The following is a 19,261-nucleotide window of genomic DNA, read 5'->3' on the forward strand; positions in this document are numbered from 1 at the left end:
ATTGAGCAATGCGAAAACTGCTGATACTACTGCGGGACCTTATATATGAATACTTAGATGGGTGTCGTATTCCCATAGGTTGATGGGGATCAGCTGTGAGTCAGCTGATGCGAGCTTGACTAACGTGACCTGCCAGAACTGACGCTACGCTAGATTTATCTTAGTTCCGGCTACCGCCCACCAATCCCGTGCGGTGCCATGTAAGACCATTCTAAAAGTAGCTAGGATTTCAGGATCAGCCAGAGGATGTGATGCAAGAAAATCAAAAAGCTCATCTTAGCTTTTTTGAAAGTTTTGCTGGACAGCTTTAATATCTTGCTGTACCTCTTGTTGAAGCTGCTCTACCATGAAATGAATATTTGATGCTAAAGATTTTTTTGAGCTAATCCTTCATTAGCAACTTCACTGTTTTTACAATTTGGTCAGTCTCCGTCTTAGTCTGCTGCTTGTTATTTGATAAAATTGATGAAATCTTTAGTAAGCTCTTACTTGCTGCATTGCAGTTTGGTCACTGTAGTTCATTTCCGTTACAAATCACAATCAATTTTCTTAAAATCTGATCATAGTTAAGTCCAACTGGCTCATTTGGCATTTGTACTATACATTGTTAAGATTAAAGTCAAAAATACTGATTATGTCAATGATTTTTCTGTGAAATGCTTTGGGTCTTAAAATGAAATGAGATGCAGTACCTGCCAATTGTAAAGTATTTAATTCATCGCTTAATTCAACGATTTATTTTCATTGAATTTTCTGGAAAATTATTATCTTGATATATATGTTAGGGCAGTGCATTTAATTGAATTTTAGTTTAGTTTTCGATTCCAACAATTATTAAAAGATGATAATTGAGATGAAATGATTATCAGACATACAGTGAAGACTATGTAATGTTTAATTCAACAACTGTTTATTTTATTCAATTTTATTTTATGTAGTATATTACTGGCTGAAAACTAAACTGTTAGATAGATTTGCATGACAAAACTTAAAGCATTATTTCATTTCTATCTTTTTTTCTATTGTATTTGTCCTTTTGTTTGTAATCTTCTTCCTTTTACTGTTAACTTGTCTTCAGTAATTGTTTGAGGACTTATTTTTACTTACATTAGTTAGCCTAGTATTAGTTTCTGCTGTGGTATCCAAATTGTTATTGAGAATTGTGAAATTTCGTTAGTATCTAAAATTTTGATATCATGGCAAACTTAATTTCCAGCAAAATATACTTGATATACACTCACCGGACACTTTATTAGGTACAACTGTTCAATTGCTCGTTAATGTAAATATGTAATCAGCCAATCACATGGCAGCAGTTCAGTGCATTTAGGCATGTAGACATGGTCAAGATCTGCTGAAGGTCAAATCGAGTATCAGAATGGGGAAGAAAGGTGATTTAAGTGACTTTGAATGTTGCATGGTTGTTGGTGGTCTGACTATTTCAGAAACTGCTGATCTACTGTTATTTTCACACATAAGCATCTCTAGGGTTTACAGAGAATGGTCTGAAAAAGAGAAATATCCAGTGAGTGGCGTTTCTGTGTGTAAAAATGCCTTGTTGATGCCAGAGGTCAGAGGAGAATGGCCAGATTGGTTCGAGCTGATAAAAAAGGCAACAGTAACTCAAATAACCACACAATATAACCAAGGTTTACAGAAGAGCTTATCTGAATGCACAACACACCAAACCTTAAAAGCAGATGGGCTACAGCAGCAGAAGACCACACCAGGTGCCACTCCTATCAGCCAAAAACAGCAAACTCAAGCTACAATTCACACCGGCTCACCAAAATTGTGCAAAAGAAGATTGGAAAAAGGATGCCTGGTCTGACAAGTCTTGATTTCTGCTGCCACATTTAGATGGTAGAGTCAGAATTTGGCATGAACAACATGAAAGTATAGATCCATCCTACCTTGTATCAATGGTTCAGGCTACTGTTGGTGGTGTAAAGGTGTGAGGATAATTTCTTGGCTCACTTTGGGCCCTTCAATACCAGCTGAACATCGTTTAAACCCCACAGCTTACTTGAGTATTGTTGCTGACCATGACCAACTGTCACAATCCGTGTTCTGCATCTTGTGTTTTGTAAGAACTTTTATGTTGAAATGTAGGCTTAGTTTTTTTGGTTCATGCTTCCTGCCAAAAACAGCAAACTCAAGCTACAATTCACACCGGCTCACCAAAATTGTGCAAAAGAAGATTGGAAAAAGGATGCCTGGTCTGACAAGTCTTGATTTCTGCTGCCACATTTAGATGGTAGAGTCAGAATTTGGCATGAACAACATGAAAGTATAGATCCATCCTACCTTGTATCAATGGTTCAGGCTACTGTTGGTGGTGTAAAGGTGTGAGGATAATTTCTTGGCTCACTTTGGGCCCTTCAATACCAACTGAACATCGTTTAAACCCCACAGCCTACTTGAGTATTGTTGCTGACCATGACCAACTGTCACAATCCGTGTTCTGCATCTTGTGTTTTGTAAGATCTTTTATGTTGAAATGTAGGCTTAGTTTTTTTGGTTCATGCTTCCTTCCTGTGTTTGGTTTATGTCTCTCCTGTAACTAATTATCCCCATGATCTCTGTGTATATAAGCCCTTGTGTTTCAGTCATGTTTTGCGAGTCGTTTTTCTGTTTTCAGAGTTCTTGTTCTTGTGCTCTTGTGGATTTTTGGCCTGTTTCTCAGTTCTGCACTATCTCTATTTATAACTGTTATTAAAACATGCGTGCAAGTGGATTTTCCATCTAGTAATGGCTACTTCCAGTAGGATAACGTGTCATGTCACAAAGCTCAAATCATCTCAAACTGGTTTCTTTCTGGTTTTCTGATAATGAGTTCACTCTACTCAAATGGCCTCCAAAGCAGTGTTAATTTCATTAACAAAGAAATTTTTCTGTGACTAAGATGAGACATTGACAAGCTAAAACTAATATCTGATGATAAAAACTAACAAAATTTATGCCGTTTCTTTGTTAACAACATGAGACAGGACTAGAATGTTGTTGTTGTTTTTTTTTTTGAGGAATATCAGACATTCAAAATACATAATCTCTTTATATAGGCTAACTGTCAAAATGTCCCTGTCATTGGATTGGATAAAGGGGTGTTTGCATATCTAATCTCAAACAGTTGGTGGGTAGGCTAAAAAAACTCAAACTGACAAGCTGCAACAATGGCTTCAGCACCTGAAGGGTTAGGAAGGAAATGGAGAGAAGCCCTTTGGCTATAAATTAGGTAGGAAAGAATACCACAAATCTTAATGTATGATCCTACCTTATAAATTAGCAAGTACAACACAGCATGATGATATCCAATGAAGAAAAAAGGGATATGTAGAAGTGCTAAGAGTGCAATGTCAATACAACCTGTTACCTTGATTCAAATTTCTCATAAGCTTAATTTCATTGGTCTAAAGAGAGAAAAGTTATAATGACTATGTTTGCCTAAAGACTACATATAAAATAGCTACCAAAAGTAATGCTGGAAACTGCAGTTTGACTTAAAGTAATGACTAAAAGTTGACAAAAATACTTTTTGACGACTAAAACTATGAATGACAAAAAATGACTAAAAAGATTAAACTAATAAGTATCTTCGTCTGAAGATAAAGACTAAAACTACATCAAAAATGGCTGTCAAAATTAACTGCTCCACAGTCACCAGATCTTAATCCAATAAAGCACCTATGGGATGTGCTGGATCATGGATGTGCAGCCGATAAATTTGCAGCAACTAATAAATTTGAGACGTCACTGTCAGGATGCTTTGCTAGGGGTTGCTTCTTGATTCAGACTTGACTGACCGACTGGCATTCTGACACCACAAGCTTCATGCTTTCTAACCTTACCTCCATTTTTTTACTTCTGTGTTGCAATTTTTCTGCTTTATCAGAAGTTTATATCAGTAGTCACATATTCATAACTGTGACCACACAGTCTGTTTACAATGTCTACCACTGTAACATGTTTACATCTACCAATATATATATATACTGTATATAAGTATCAGATCAGAACTTGGTATCAGCATATACTCAATATTTAATGACTCGGATCAGATCGGGGGCACAAAAAACCTGATCACAACATCTCCTATAATTTTGCCATAATCAAGGAGCCCTATATGTTACTGTGACATAAGAGAGTTGTCATGATTAAACTACTTTTCCCATGCATTAAGATCATACCACTATTATTAAACCAACAAGCAATTAAGCCTACATTCCACATCTCAACTGTCCAACACAATGTCACATGAGTAATTAGAGTAATGACAGTACCAGTCCACTGTGTTTTTTTTCTATCCAGAGCCTGCAGGATCTCCTCCCTGCATTTCTCCTGGTGCTCAGGGTTACTTGCCAGATTGTAGAAGATCCAAGACATTCCACTGGCTGTGGTGTCATGGCCTTCAAACATGAATGTGTCCACTTCAGCCCTGATATCCTCATCTGACAAACCCTGCTGATGCTCGTCCTGAAAGTGACACACAAAATCTGTGAGAGCAATAATGATACAATGGCACTATGCAATATGTAACAAAATATCAGCTATTTTCATTCAATTTCTTTAAGTATAAATATACAAATTGTGTTGGTACTTGGAAATATCATACCCGGGCCGACAGAAGAATATCCAAAAAGTCCATATATCGTTTGTTTTTAACAATGCCCTGTTCCTTCTCAATCTTCAAGACTTCCTTCCTCTTTCTGATAACTTCCACTAAAAAAATTAAGAAATTGAAATGACATGATAGCTTGTTAGCTTTGCTTATTACAGATTTACACTTCCGTTCAAAAAATTGGGGTCTGTGATATTTTGTAATGTCTTTGAACGAAGTCTCTTCTGCTCACCAAGGCTGCATTTATTTGATTAAAAATACACAAAAATTGTGAAATATTATTACAATTTACTCAAGATGCTTTTAATTTAATTTGCTCAAGAAACTTTCTGATTATTATCAATGTTGAAAACAGTTGTGATTTAATGCATTCTTGCAGAATAAAAGTATTAATTTCTTAAAAAAATAAAATAATAATAATAAAAAAACAATAGAAAACATCATACTGAGCCCAAACTTTTGAACGGTAGTGTATATTCTGGTTTAACTAAGCTAGATAAGCAGGTATGGATATAATAGCCCATGAGCAGGCCCAGACTGAATCTATGGCCTTTCACAAAATCTGCAGAATTCTGAGAAATGGATTTAACTGGTTTTCAAACAGCTTTCCTGAGTGAAATGTACTAATCCACTAAATGTTTGCCCCCCTAATCCGTTTGGATGGGGGAGAGGATGCATAACTGTTTATATATATTTTAGAAAGACATACACAGCCATATTATAATACTTCCAGAGCCTCATAAAATTCAGATGGTCAAAATCACAGTTAGAGTTAAACCAATCGTCGCGTGGTTGGGCCTGCCCATGAGGTGCATGCATGACTGTGGCTTAGCAAAGAAACGACACCTGTATGATTGTGTGCTATTCTAGTCGCCTTCCTGAATTTGTATCCATGTGGACTGAGATGAAATATGGCCTTGCTGTGGTAAGGAAACACTCTGAACCTGACGTTCACCAGGTGGCAGAGGTCATACACCGCCTGGATGTACGGGTTGGTTCCACTGCAAAGAGATCAGCGAGGTTATACTGAAAGGAGATGCATGTGTACAAAAGGACGAGGTAAAGGAGAAGGAACTGACCTGTCTGTCTGACAGTTGCTGTTAAGGCTGAACACACATTTCATGATGCTGTCCAGCGTCATCAGACTTACATGCTGAAACAGTTCAAACGACTCTTCTGATTTGGCATAAACGTCCCACTTATCCTGAAAGACAGAAAAATAAATGACTGAAACTATAATTAAAACTGATATACAGTAATAAAAAGATACGGTTCATAATTTTAATTTGAAATTTTAAATGCGTTGAAGTGTATAATTTCTATGCCACCAGCATCACCCAGCAACACTGTAAAAAAAATGACGTGATCAATAAGTCATAGCAGCATATGGTTTTTCCATTATTTTAACTCATCAAAATAATGTAACCAATTTCAACTTTAAAAAATGAAGTTATACAAGATTCAACTCTATTTTTTATATTATAAGTCAATTTATGCACTTGAAGTTTAAGTTGGGGTAGGTGGAAATTGTTTAGGGTGAATGAGGAATTATACAAATAATGACTGTTTCCAAACAAGTTTCCCAAAAAATCCTTTCACCTGCCATTGTTTGAACAAACAGTGCCACAGAGAGAGAGAGTTTACAATTTTTGGCCCAATCTTACTAATGGCTTACTTAGATGATTAAAAATACATAAAATACTTAAAAACAATTTTGATGACAATTTTTTAATGAGACTGCCATTTTATTCTATACAGACAGAACTGACTGTAGTTGAAGAAACACCCAATAATAAACCCAGACTGAATGTAATCAATCATCATTAAAACAGTGGTCATACATATATATATATATGTTCTTATGTGTGATCTTACCTAACCAAGGGATGAAAAACTTGTATGCATAGTCATCTTTGGGTTCTGTCAATAGAGTAAAAAAATGTCATTTTAAAAAGCTTGTTTTGGTCAATTAGCCTGTAATATAAATCTGAAACATGTCAACCGATCAAACGGATGAGCACCTGTTGTAGTGAGAATGGTCTTCACATATGATGGGTGGTGGATGATCAAAATGGACAATGTCGGGCCAAACCACAGCGGAAAAGCTAAGGGATACTGTTCACTCCACTTCATAATCTTTTCCAAGTCATGTCCATCCTGGTGAAACTAGAAATAAGTTGAGGACTTATTCCATGCAACTTTTATGGACAATAAAACACGTTTCAAGAACAAATCGCGCTCTGGAGTTATTAATTTCACGTGAATTCTTCAAATTTCTGCTGAAGAATGTGAATGCTGGCTTTTTGCGGGCACAGTGGGCTAGGGCCAGCCCACACCAAACCTAAACAGGCCCAGTGCGGGCTTGCCCAGGTGAGGCCCACAGCTTTGTGCTCACAGAGGGATACTGTCCACTCCACTTCATAATCTTTTCCAAATCATGTCCATCCTGGTGAAACTAGAAATAAGACAATTTTTTTGCAACTTTTATGGACAATAAAACCCGTTTCAAGAACAAATCGCGCTCTGGAGTTATTAATTTCACGTGAATTCTTCAGATTTCTGCTGAAGAATCTGAATGCTGGCCTTTTGCGGGCACAGTGGGCTAGGGCCAGCCCACACCAAACCTAAACAGGCCCAGTGCGGGCTTGCCCAGGTGAGGCCCACAGCTTTGTGCTCACAGCAGGCTCTCTGTGAGCAGCCTACACTATGGGACTGCCCACATTAATCCAAGACATGAGCCTGTTAATAAGAATTTTGTGGGCAGTTTTCTTCCTTACCACTAGGGGTGCTAGGGTGTTTTAGGTTTCCTTAAGTAAAGCCATGTGGGTAGAGGGAGTTAGCAATAACGAGCAGCAGTAGTCAGCATGGCTCACCTGCTGAGCACATTGTGCTTTGTCCTGGTTGGAAAATGTGTCATTTCAAGCCCAGTCTAAAGTAAGGAGTTGTTGTTTTTTTTAAAGTATACATTGCTGATGTTTTTTGCAGAGATGTTACATGTATGTATGGCCTATGTTTGGATTGATGCTACGAGTTTAAGACTTGTATTTGTATGCATTTTAGAAGGACTCTTTATTGCTGAGGTTACCACATCATGGTCCAATTTGAATATGGATTTAAAGTTCTTTTCGACGTGGGACCATAGTCATTTGCGGGCACAGTGGGCTAGGGCCAGCCCACACCAAACCTAAACAGGCCCAGTGCGGGCTTGCCCAGGCGAGGTCCACAGCTTTGTGCTCACAGCAGGCAGCCTACACTATGGAACTGCCAACATTAATCCAAGACATGAGCCTGTTAATAAGAATTTTGTGGGCAGTTTTCTTCCTTACCACTAGGGATGCTAGAGTGTTTTAGGTTTCCTTAAAGGCACAATATGTAATTTTCACCGCTAGAGGGCGTGTATTCAAAATAAACAAATAGACAAAGGCATGTATTTGTATGCATTTTAGAAGGACTCTTCAATGGTGAGGTTGCCACATCATGGTCCAGTTTGAATATGGATTTAAAGTTCTTTTCGACGTGGGACCATAGTCTGGACTATTTTTGACTGTTCCTGGTTAGGAAGAGTCTGGTGTTTGAGAGCCGTGGCGTGTCTTCATTACAAGAGGTTGGATTATTCATTTGCTATCAGTCAACTTCAGCTATGGACAGTGTTTGGACATTGATGTACTACAGATAAGACTTTCGCACACATCAACTTTCACATGAAGAAATCCTACAGTCTTACATTACTTTGTTTGCTTGCTTTTTTTTGTTGTACTTTTGTGTATTTACATTTTTGGCTATATGTAGCTGTATTAACCTGAACTGAATGTTTTCTGTTTTGTATTTAATAAATTGATTTGAAATCCCTTTGACTACTGTACATTTTTGACAACACAGACATTAGTTATGTGGTGACTGCATCCATTTCAGATGTATAATAACTGTTTTTTTCCCCAAAGACTTAAGTTATAGTAGCTGGAAAGTATTTAAAGTGAAACAGATGTATTGTTGTAGATTAATAGTGCGGGCCTTGTGTGGGCATAGTGAGGGCTGCCCATGCAGGGCCAGTGCTAAGGGGCCAATATTTTGCCAATGAGCAAATTCTTAGGGGCCCTGCGCTGGCAGCCCGCTGGGGGCCCTAAGGCTAGCCCTACGTTTGACTTCTTTTTTTCAAATTAGAATAACATTTGTGAGTTTAATCCTACTAAAATGTCTCCAAAGCTTAGCTACAGAGATATAGTTATTGATTATTCATAGCTGTGGTTGTGTTTACCTCCTTAACGTGTCCGAGGAGCCAGTGCGCAGGTGGTCCTGGAAAAGGCTCCAGAGTTCGCATCCCCCTCCTCCTCATAACCAATAATTTAACCACTATCGCCGAACATGCAAGCAACTCGAGTGCAAAGACATGATTCACGGAGAGCGCTTGCAAATTCAACGGGAGACTCGCGTAAAGCTGCATGACGTGACGAGTCCGTCTGTCGCGTGCGGGTTCTGTTGACACTCGATGTGAGGTTGTTGTGGCTAGAAGAGATACAGCTATGGCTGGAAAGTCGCAATAAATTAAGGGAGAGGGACGGGCTTTCTACTGGACGGCCTTTTATACAAGAAATAAAGAACTTCATCAGGTTTCCTGAGAGCTAGTTGCTATGGATACACTGTAAAAACACCTTTCTCAGGTAACTTCAAAAATGTGTCGTAACAGCTAAATGAACAGGTTTTATTCAGGTCGAAAATATGATGCATTATCACTGAATCTTCTTAATTAGGTTAAGACTAACAAAAGTATTTTTAAGGGTAAACTGGAATATATGTCAAATAATTTTTAATGAAACTTGTATGTCATGTATTTTAAAAAAATATATTTGTAATTACACATTTGTAATGATGAAGGCACAATTTAACACATTTAAAATAATAATTAATGCATAACACAGAAGTTACAATTATGTGCTTTAGTATGTTAATCAACAGAAATAAGTGTACTTAAACTTAGTGTACTTATGTATTAAAACATAATGATTTAAAATGTACTTTAAATTAAACTTTTAATTTGAAATTATTACAAAGTGCACTTTTTAAGTACACTTAAGTGGGCTCTCATTTCATTAATATATTATCTGCAAGTACAGTTTTTAAGAATACACTCAAGATTTGAAGCACACTACAAGTGCACATTCAATACAATGAAGCACACTTCTTTTTCACAAGGGGATCGCTGTACTTCACATAGTCACATACTTTATTCTGCACATAAGCTTCCATCTCAGGACAAATAAAACTGCCGAATACACTAATAAAAAAAATTATGATTAAGCTATCAAGATCAATATCATTATATAACACTTCTCAGAGCAGTACTTTGTTCAAATATTATATAATCAAATTAAATTATATTTTTATCTTGGTGTTACACATTACACAGTGTTATAATGTTTGTTTATCTTATTCATTTAAACTGTAAAGTGTTATCAGAATGAATGGAGTTTTCTACACACTCGTTCTTGTTCGAACATAAAGATCAAGAGTCTAACAGTAGTGCAAAGAGTAAAACAGTATTAAACATTTCAGCTTATATAATTCTGTGTTTCTACAGCCATTAGGAGTGTGTCGTTTCAGATGGTTCAAAATCTTTCTCTACATTTTTGTGTCGTGTTTAAAGAAGTACACTTATTTTGATGTGTTGACTAACATACTAAAGCACATGCAAAGTACTTTTAACTATAGTGTGATATTAGATATTACATTTAAAGTGTATATGTACGGTTGGATAGAAAATTAAATTAAAATATAATTTAGTTTACCATAAATGCTTGTCAGTACATTCAGCAGACAACAGAATTATGAAATTACATATAAATGTACTTCAATTCTAAAGTTCAGTTAATTGCATTTAATTTAAAATAATTATAGCCTATCATTTTAAAATAAAATGTAAAAATGATTGAAATATTTCAAATATAATACATTTTCATTTAACTGTAAATAAATAACATCCAATTATGTGTCAGTTCACACTTAAAGGGATAGTTCACCCAAAAATGAAAATGTGATGTTTATCTGCTTACCCCCCCAGGGCATCCAAGATGTAGGTGACTTTGTTTCTTCAGTAGAACACAAACAAAGATTTTTAACTCCAACTGTTGCAGTCTATCAGTCATATAATGCATGGCACCTTGAAAACCAATTTATTTAATATTATATATAAAGTGTACTTCTTTTCCACAAGGAATCTCTCTAAAAGGCAGATTGGAAACAGGTCATAAAACTTTATTCAGTTTTTAGACAAACATCTGCTTTCAGCTGTTCATCTCTTCATTTCTTCCTCTCTGTTAAGAACAGCACAGTGTAAATTTGTGCATTATCTGACACACCAAAGCAATCCAGATACCTCTGATATGGCAGAGAATTCAGCTGAATTGTTCAGTTGTTTGTCCACTCACAAAGGTGCACTTAAGCTGTCGTGTCTTTTCTCCTTCCAGCTGATGATTCTCTTTATGTTGTGGGGTCCTGGTGTCTCTATGAGCCTGTGATAGGTCTGCATCGTGCTGAACGCACGAGCGCTGCCCGCACACACCCGAGCCTTCTGCAGCCTGACCACCGACGCCAGATTACATGCAATCTCATACGCACGTCCAAAACGTTCATGAGCTCCATCATACTGCTTCTACATACAGAAATAAACATGCAGATACTACAACTCTACAAACACTCCTAAAGTACACAAAGATCTCATGCAACACATGCTAACGGTGCCTTAAAGGGTTAGTTCACCCAAAAATGAAAATTAGCCCATAAATTACTCACCCTCAAGTCATCCTAGGTGTATATGACTTTCTTCTTTCAGACGAATCCAGTCAGAGTTATATAAAAAATTGTCTTTGATCTTTCAAGCTGTTTATTGGCACTCAGCGGGTGTTGCATGCATCAGTCCAAAAGAAGTTAAATAAAAAAGCGCCCATCCATAAAAAAAGTGTCTCACACGGCTCCGGGGGGTGAACAAAGGCCTCCTGTAGCGAATCGATGCATTTTTGTAAGAAAAATATCCATATTCAAAACGTAATAATCATTTTAAATGTAGCTTGCGCCAATAGTTGTACACGGAAGCAGTTCCGGGCAGATGATGTATGAGGTCGGCTTTTTTTTTTATGGATGGGCGCTTTATATTTAACTTCTTTTGGACTGATGCATGCAACACCCGCTGAGTGGCATTAAACAGCTTGAAAGATCAAAGACAATTTTTTATATAACTCTGACTGGATTCGTCTGAAAGAATAAAGTCATATACACCTAGGATGACTTGAGGGTGAGTAATTTATGGGCTAATTTTCATTTTTGGGTGAACTAACCCTTTAATGCTCTCTAGATAGGCAGCTCACTAGTGTTTGGAACATAGTTTATACCTTCTTAACTCTCATGTAGATTTCAATCTAAGCTCCTTGTCTCTTACTCTCAAGCTGAGGATGTTTCCGAGGCACATGTAGGCTTTCTTGAGGTTTATGTCCTGTTTGCTGTTTAGAGAAATCTCAGCAAACTTCTCCAAATATTCAGTTGCCTCTGTTAGTTTGCCTTCACTGTAACACACAAACACACAGAAGCCTGACTGCTGTTAAGTCATAGTTGATCAGTTATCAGGGTACAAGTACCATAATCCCATTGTAATTTACTAAAAAACACTGATTAATAAATCATTCTATTAAAACCAACTTATTTACATTCACTGGTGTGCAGAGGCGTAGCAATGGGGCAGGCAAGGCAAGAAGATGCCTGGGGCCCCGCATTTTAAGGGGGCCCCAGATGGCCGACCATTTAAACCAACAGGAATGTTAATATTAATAGCTATAACACGCAGCGACATCTCTCCATCCTAGAGCCCTGCACGGGCCTCACATTTAGGCCCTAGCCCTGGCCCGAGATGCTCAGATCCTAGCCCGTCCCGTGTCCGACAGCTTATCAGAATTACCGGCCCGAGTCTGACCCGAGCCCGTCTTTTTTTCCCCTTCTCCCAAAACAGCTTATATACTACTGTTCCAGCTATTAAAATAGTTCAGTTTTGTATGTAATGGCAAAGAGAGGAAAAGAGGAAACAGGACAACGGTAAGCATAGGCAGGCACCAATTTATGTTTCTGCCCACACTCTATTCCACTCCAAACCAAATATAAAAACATTTATTAATCATTGTTTCCATGAGCAAATGATAACGGGCTAGGTTGTCATGCAACAACTGTGCCTTAAACATTTTTACAGCCTAATTAATTAAAAATGATAAATATTTTTTCTCCGTTCGATATTGTGTTTGAATTCATTAGGCTACACAAAAGATATTCGTGTCTCGCGAAGAGAAACGCACAGACTGCAAATGGACTACACTACTAAACAAACAAAAAAATATTTTCATGAGCTTCGCCGCAACTCGTTCACTTGCTGATATACATAAAATATTTCAATAAATACCTCTTCAGAATAGGCACTTAATTTAAATAGCTAAATAAATAGCGAGAGTTCACTGACCAAAATCAGCCTGGAAATGCTAACAAAGATCTTTTTTTTTTACATTTGAAAGGTACTCTGTTATTTCATCAGTCAGTCATGGAAGTCTGGTGGTTGATGGGCTTCTGGTAACATTAAATCCAGGAGAGAAGGCAATTTGATAGATTTGAGTGCACAGGTTTGAGCATGCACATCCCCGTCTTGTTTTGTGCATTATTAGATGTGTTTTGTCCACATTTCATATGTTGTATAATTATATCACTAGGTAACAAAGATACATTAACAACAAAAAAAAAAACATCTTTTAGAAGGGCCTCACTGATTAATTTTGCCGGGGGCCCCCACTTCATGTAGGTACGCTTCTGTCAGTGTGTAATTAGACTCATGTTCCTGTTTATCATGTTGTACTGCCACCTTCTGGCTAAAGTCCATGCCTTACACATAGCAGTCAAAAGTATAGACACTTTCTCATTCTAAAATGTAAAATAATAGTCTTATGAAATATTAAGCCACATAAAAAAAAAAAACAATGTCATGAAATTAAAATATGGGGATTATGGGGTGACCAAAAAAAATGCAAAAACTTATATTTGAGCTTCTTTGTCTTTATTCCTGCTCTGCTTAATTCTGGACATTAAAGGAATGTTTCATTTTGCCATATAAGTCTTCACTGGAGGAAGCAATATTATGGACAGAGGAGTCATATTTTAGCTATAGGCAAAGGTTTGAAGTTAAAATGTCTTAATGATATATTTGTTTCTTACAAAGTAGTATATACCAAATTAAAGGCTCAGTCTTTTAATAAAACGGCCACTAACTGAACAATTCATTGGCTATGAGCAGCCATATTGATCTAAAAATTCAGCATTATTTACTGGGGCTCCAGCCCTGTTTGATTCCAATTAGGCAAAAATTCAAGGAGGAGTCATTACACAATAAAATCCATTCATGCATTCCTGGGAAACTGAACTTTGATTTGGCTAGAACCACGATTACTTGTCATTTTTTGTATTCCCCAAATCAGCCCCCCTCCCCTAACCAAAAAACAAAGATCCAATATATTATTTTTTGGCAAAAGTAACAACTTTTTCATACTTTATTGTTTAGTTATTGTAACAACGGTTTTAAAGTTGTAAATCAGGTAAAGGGAAAATATGATGCCCTGTCTGAGGCAGGAAAACAGTATGATTTGAATATATCTTCCTTATTTGGCAATACAGAAGTAAGCTGTTTCCTGCAAATGTGTGAGGCTTCCACATTTTTAGCTGCTATAGTAAATAACTAGAAAAATAAGAAAGTGCAGTAAGCAGTAAAACTATTTGCTACAAGCCAGTGTTTATGATTATGATAATTGATTATAAATTTGATTGATTATAAATACCATTTGCAATATAAAGAAGTGGACTGGTTTTGTAAACTTAAAATAACTGATGAGACCGGAAGCCTTGCACATTCAAACTACAAATGGCCACACCTGCTTAAAAATAAAAATAAGATGGATAAAGTACATCTGATAAAGTGATCTGATGATTGACTCTTTTTAATTCATTATGCATCTTAACAGTTTAATACACAATTAACCCCTTAGCATTCCTGTAAAATTGGTCTAAAATGCCTAAAAAAGGTATACCCAAAGTAAATTGCATGCTGTTCTTGAACCATTTGGAGTAAATTAATGGTTTTGGTCTCTTTTGAAAGGTTCCTAAACAGAACAAACCTCAGAATCACTGTAAGTCTTACTGGTATTGAGTAATAGAACTCACAGCGGAACGCTAACAGGTTAATTTGTCATTTTAAAAATACAGAGAACAATTAAATCACAGAATCAGACTAATTAATAAGCTACATAAATGTATTATTACTTTTAAAATAAGTGGTCAAAATAAGTTCAGAATAATTATCCTTGAATATAGGTTATGGTGACAAAGATGTTTCCATTTTTTCCATTCGTCTTTTTCTCATTATTATTATAATAAATTAACAGTAATAACAACAACCCCTCCTCCTAATCTACCGGGTAAGAAATATGTAAAATAACATAAAAAGTTGACTGTAAAACACAACACAATGAAGTGCAAAATTCAAAATACAGGTAAAACACCTGTAAAAAAAAAAAATCATTAAGTAAATAAATAAATAAATAGTGGTGGTAGTAGTAGTAGTAATACTGAATTTCTTTCAAATACAGTACATTTTGGCCCGATTTTACGTATTTTTTAGAGTGTAATCTAAATCTAAAGTAATGTTTGACCGTCTCTCTCCCCGGATCTCGTCGCGGGTGAGGCGCTGCTGGAGTGTGTGCAGTTTGCGCGGATGCTCCTCCGCTCCATCCCAGCTCCGCTGCAGCTAGAACATCTGCGGGGAAAGCCCTCGCGCAGCAGCTCCACGCAAACAATATGACGCAGAGGCTTCCTGAATCTCAAGAGACACGGACAAGAGGGGAAATAAAAATGAATGTGACAGCATGCAGCTGCTTCATTTCAAACAATCATCTCAAAAAATAAAACAATTATGTGTTCAGAACCACTAGCTACAAATACACAGATGAGCTCTTACTGTGCTGTTTCGTGCTCGGTGGGGATTTGTTTTTTCTCTGCAGAGGGATTCCCCGTTATCCATTCCGGGAAGGGCCTAAACTTAATCAAAAACAGTTGTTGGAAGGCAAAACGTTTCAGTAGTTTTTGCGATGATATTAACCAGAGCTTAGTACTTAGTCGTTGGTGTTTTCCTGTGTTCCTGGGGATTGTAAGTGTCTGGGAGGAGAGGAGTCCTCGAGCCACTCACTGCTGAAGACATGCTGCTGATTATCAAACATTTTTAAAAAGTTATAAAAAGTTACATTTCGCTAATGCGAGTTAACAGCAGCAAATGTGTGACAACGAATTATTTTACACAGACATGAGGAAGCTTATTAGATGCCCACGAAAAGCTAGCTGCGATTTACCTGGCTGTCAGATTTGTGACTCTTCTGTAACTTATTGAATGTTCTTCTATGGAGTCAAAACAGGGCCACATATACTTGCAAAACGAATTGAAGTATTGCAAAAGAAAATAAAGTTTTACAAAGGAAAATGAAAGTATTGAGAAAAAAAAAAAAACTTGCTTTTTGCAAGCACAAATAAAGAATTGCTAAAAAAAATGAAGCATTGCAAAAAAAAAAAAGTTTTGCAAAGAACATCTTAATCCTTAAAAGTAAACAAAATCTATCAACAGTAAGTGTGCACAATGACAGAAATGAATAGCAGATTCCAGCACATTCACATGAGTAAATGATCTTCTTTAGCTCATGCAAATGCAAACAATGTTGATACTAATCACATTTAGTAAACAAAACAATACTCATTTTAACAAATAAAAGGAAACGATCCGCTTGCCTCTGCTCAGCCATGCTGACTCCATCTGTTGCGCTTTAAGTCTCCAGCTGATGATGTAGCTTCGAGGGAGGCCTGCCCGGGCCCCATCCCTTGACTCCACCCCCATGTCAAAACAATGCCAGAAAGTGAGACGCGTAGAAACGTGAAACACAAAGGGGAAAAACGCTATGGCAAGCTCACACTTGACTGAAACGCAAAATAAAAGCAGCGTTGCAAATAAATTAGGAGCTATGGACATGGAAAATATGCATTGCAAAATCATTTTCTTTTGCTTTGTTTCATTTATATTTTGCAATTCTTTTTTTTTTGTTGTTGGTTGCAAAACTTATTTTTTTCTCGCAATACTTCATTTTCTTTTGCACTAATTTAAGCTAGTGGATATACAAGTCTAGGTTACCACACCTTCGACCAATGATTTTCATCTATCTATCTATCTATCTATCTATATTTTTTAGCGGAGTCTGACTAGTGATTGGAACAATCCGTTGACGTAGCCATTTATTTTATTTTATTTTATTTTATTTTAAGGTCAAGAAACCACAATTTATTTTAAAATTTATTGACTTTTCCAGGTTTTCATGACCACGACAATTTCTTCTAAGTTATAAAATATTCAAAAATTAAATATCATTAAATATCCAGAAAAGCACAATATGAATGATTACAAATGATGGGAAGATTTATGGTCATGAAATGTAAGTAAGCGGATTAATTTACAATCATAACCGCGTTAAACTTTTATTGTACCCATAATTCATGATATTTCTGTTACAGAAGTATTGGCTACATTATCATCAGTCACATTAGAGTTGTTGGACTTCCCCTGGTGACCACACGGGGTCGCTGTAAATTGCGTTATGCGTGTGATTCATTCACTGATGCTTTTTATTTAATTATTTAGATATTAGTTTTTATAATGTGGCTGACAGGCTAACTTTATTAGCTTAATTGTTACTTTTTAGTCAACAAAGCTAGGGATTCTTGCTCTTTCGGTGTAATATTGTTACCACCAAGGGCTGGGCACTTATTAAACATTATATTAGCAATTTATTTCATTTTATTTTATTTTTCTTGTGGCGATTTAAAATCGATCAACACGATGAATTGTTAGCAGCGATTTTACCAATCTTTATTTATTTCCTAAAGTTGTTAAGACTTGTTTTACAGCCCTTTCTTGTCTCGAACGTGATTTAAACAGAAAGTTAGTAATTTAGACTCTGATTCAGTTTTGTTGCATGCAAAAAATGTTCACAGAAGATCTGCGTGGCATTTTTTGTGTATTGAAATATTTTAGTACTGGTATGTGTAGGTCAGTATTGCCCTAATAGGTTTTGCTATACTGGTGCATATTTAAGAACGATTTTAAATCTCTTTCTTCATTTGGTTCATTTTGTGAATAATGCTGCAAACAGCTTTGATTATTTAATTAGATTTTTATACTATTTTACTTGTCTTAAACATTATGAAACTATTTGGCAACAACAGCAATGTAAGTAATATGTATCATACAGTCATCATCGTCCACATAGATTTTTTTTTAAAAATAAATAATGTTTTTATTTTGGCAACTTCTGTGACAAATATTCCACATATGTTAAATGTTGGGCAGCAATCTGCCTAGATAAATGTATTTGAAGTTAATAGATGTAAGTATATGAGTGACAGTCAAGGACACTTGTGATTTGATCCATGCACTGTTGCAGCTCCTAAACAAGTTATTGGCCAGTTTACTCACTTTTTAACTTGCATTTGATGCTTGTTAAATGGTCATTTTGGACCATGCTTCTATATGTAGGCCTAAATGATTTCTAATATGAGATTGGTTAACTTCTGTGATGTGGCTTAGTTCACGCTGTTGTCGATCATAGTAGGTGCAGTTTTGCAGTAGTCAACATTTGAAGTGGATTAAAAAAAAAAAGTTCATCAAAGTTGTCCTAAGACAAGAAAGGGTATTGTTCAAAATTCATGTATAACATGCAAGTCTGCTATTAATCAATGGAATTGCATGCCTCATCACTTTTGATGGTGCCCAGGCATGATTGTTTGTCACAAGGTGTGAAGTGGCTTGTCACACATTCGTAAAGACAAGTGTGCATAAAAAAAAAAAAAAAAAAAAAAAATTTGGTTGTTCAGTACTTTTGTCATTCACCTGAAGTGACAATGGAATAGAAATGCCTCTTAAACATTATTGCCTGCAGTGCAGCGCCTTTGGAGTGCCTCAAGGAGCCAGCACAATGGTCATAATGGTGATGCACTGGATACTGTACTGCAGTCACTTTGTGTGATGTGTCAGAGCTTGACGCAGGACCCAAAACAGGAAAGACAGCGTTTTCAGTTCAACAAAACAAGATGTTATTGCACATGTTACAGCAGATCAAAAATCTGAGTTCGTACTGTAAAACAAACATGAATTGCATGGTTTAACAAATGCGACAAACAAGTTATGAACAAGAAACAACAAACGTTATGCACTGAGACAACCAGTCAGTAGTCAGTGTTACCTCCTCTGACACTGATCACAGCCTCACATCACCTGTGCATGCTTGAGATGAGGTTTTGGATATTCTGTTGAGGGATGGCATGCCATTCCTCCAGCAATGCTGTCCACTACTCCACACGGGTTCCTGGAGGGACCTGGCGTGCTTGCACTCTTGACTGTAGCTGCTCCCAAATGTGTTCAATGGGGTTCAAGTCGGGTGACCGGGCTGGCCACTCCATCCTTGAGATGCCCTCTTCCTCCAAGTATTCCGTCACCAGCCTTGCTCGATGTGGGCCGGCGTTGTCATCCATAAGCAAGAA

The 19,261-nt window shown here is 36.7% G+C and overlaps 1 pseudogene; it reads right to left on the reverse strand.

Moving 5' to 3' along the window:
- The window catches only part of LOC107725269 (cytochrome P450 4A25-like), a 19,330-nt pseudogene extending 10,058 nt beyond the window's left edge, over nt 1-9,272 (reverse strand).
- Between the last annotated feature and the right edge of the window lie 9,989 nt (nt 9,273-19,261).

Source organism: Sinocyclocheilus rhinocerous, unplaced genomic scaffold (assembly GCF_001515625.1).
Source record: "Sinocyclocheilus rhinocerous isolate Xijiao unplaced genomic scaffold, SAMN03320098_v1.1 scaffold967, whole genome shotgun sequence".
NCBI lineage: Eukaryota > Metazoa > Chordata > Actinopteri > Cypriniformes > Cyprinidae > Sinocyclocheilus > Sinocyclocheilus rhinocerous.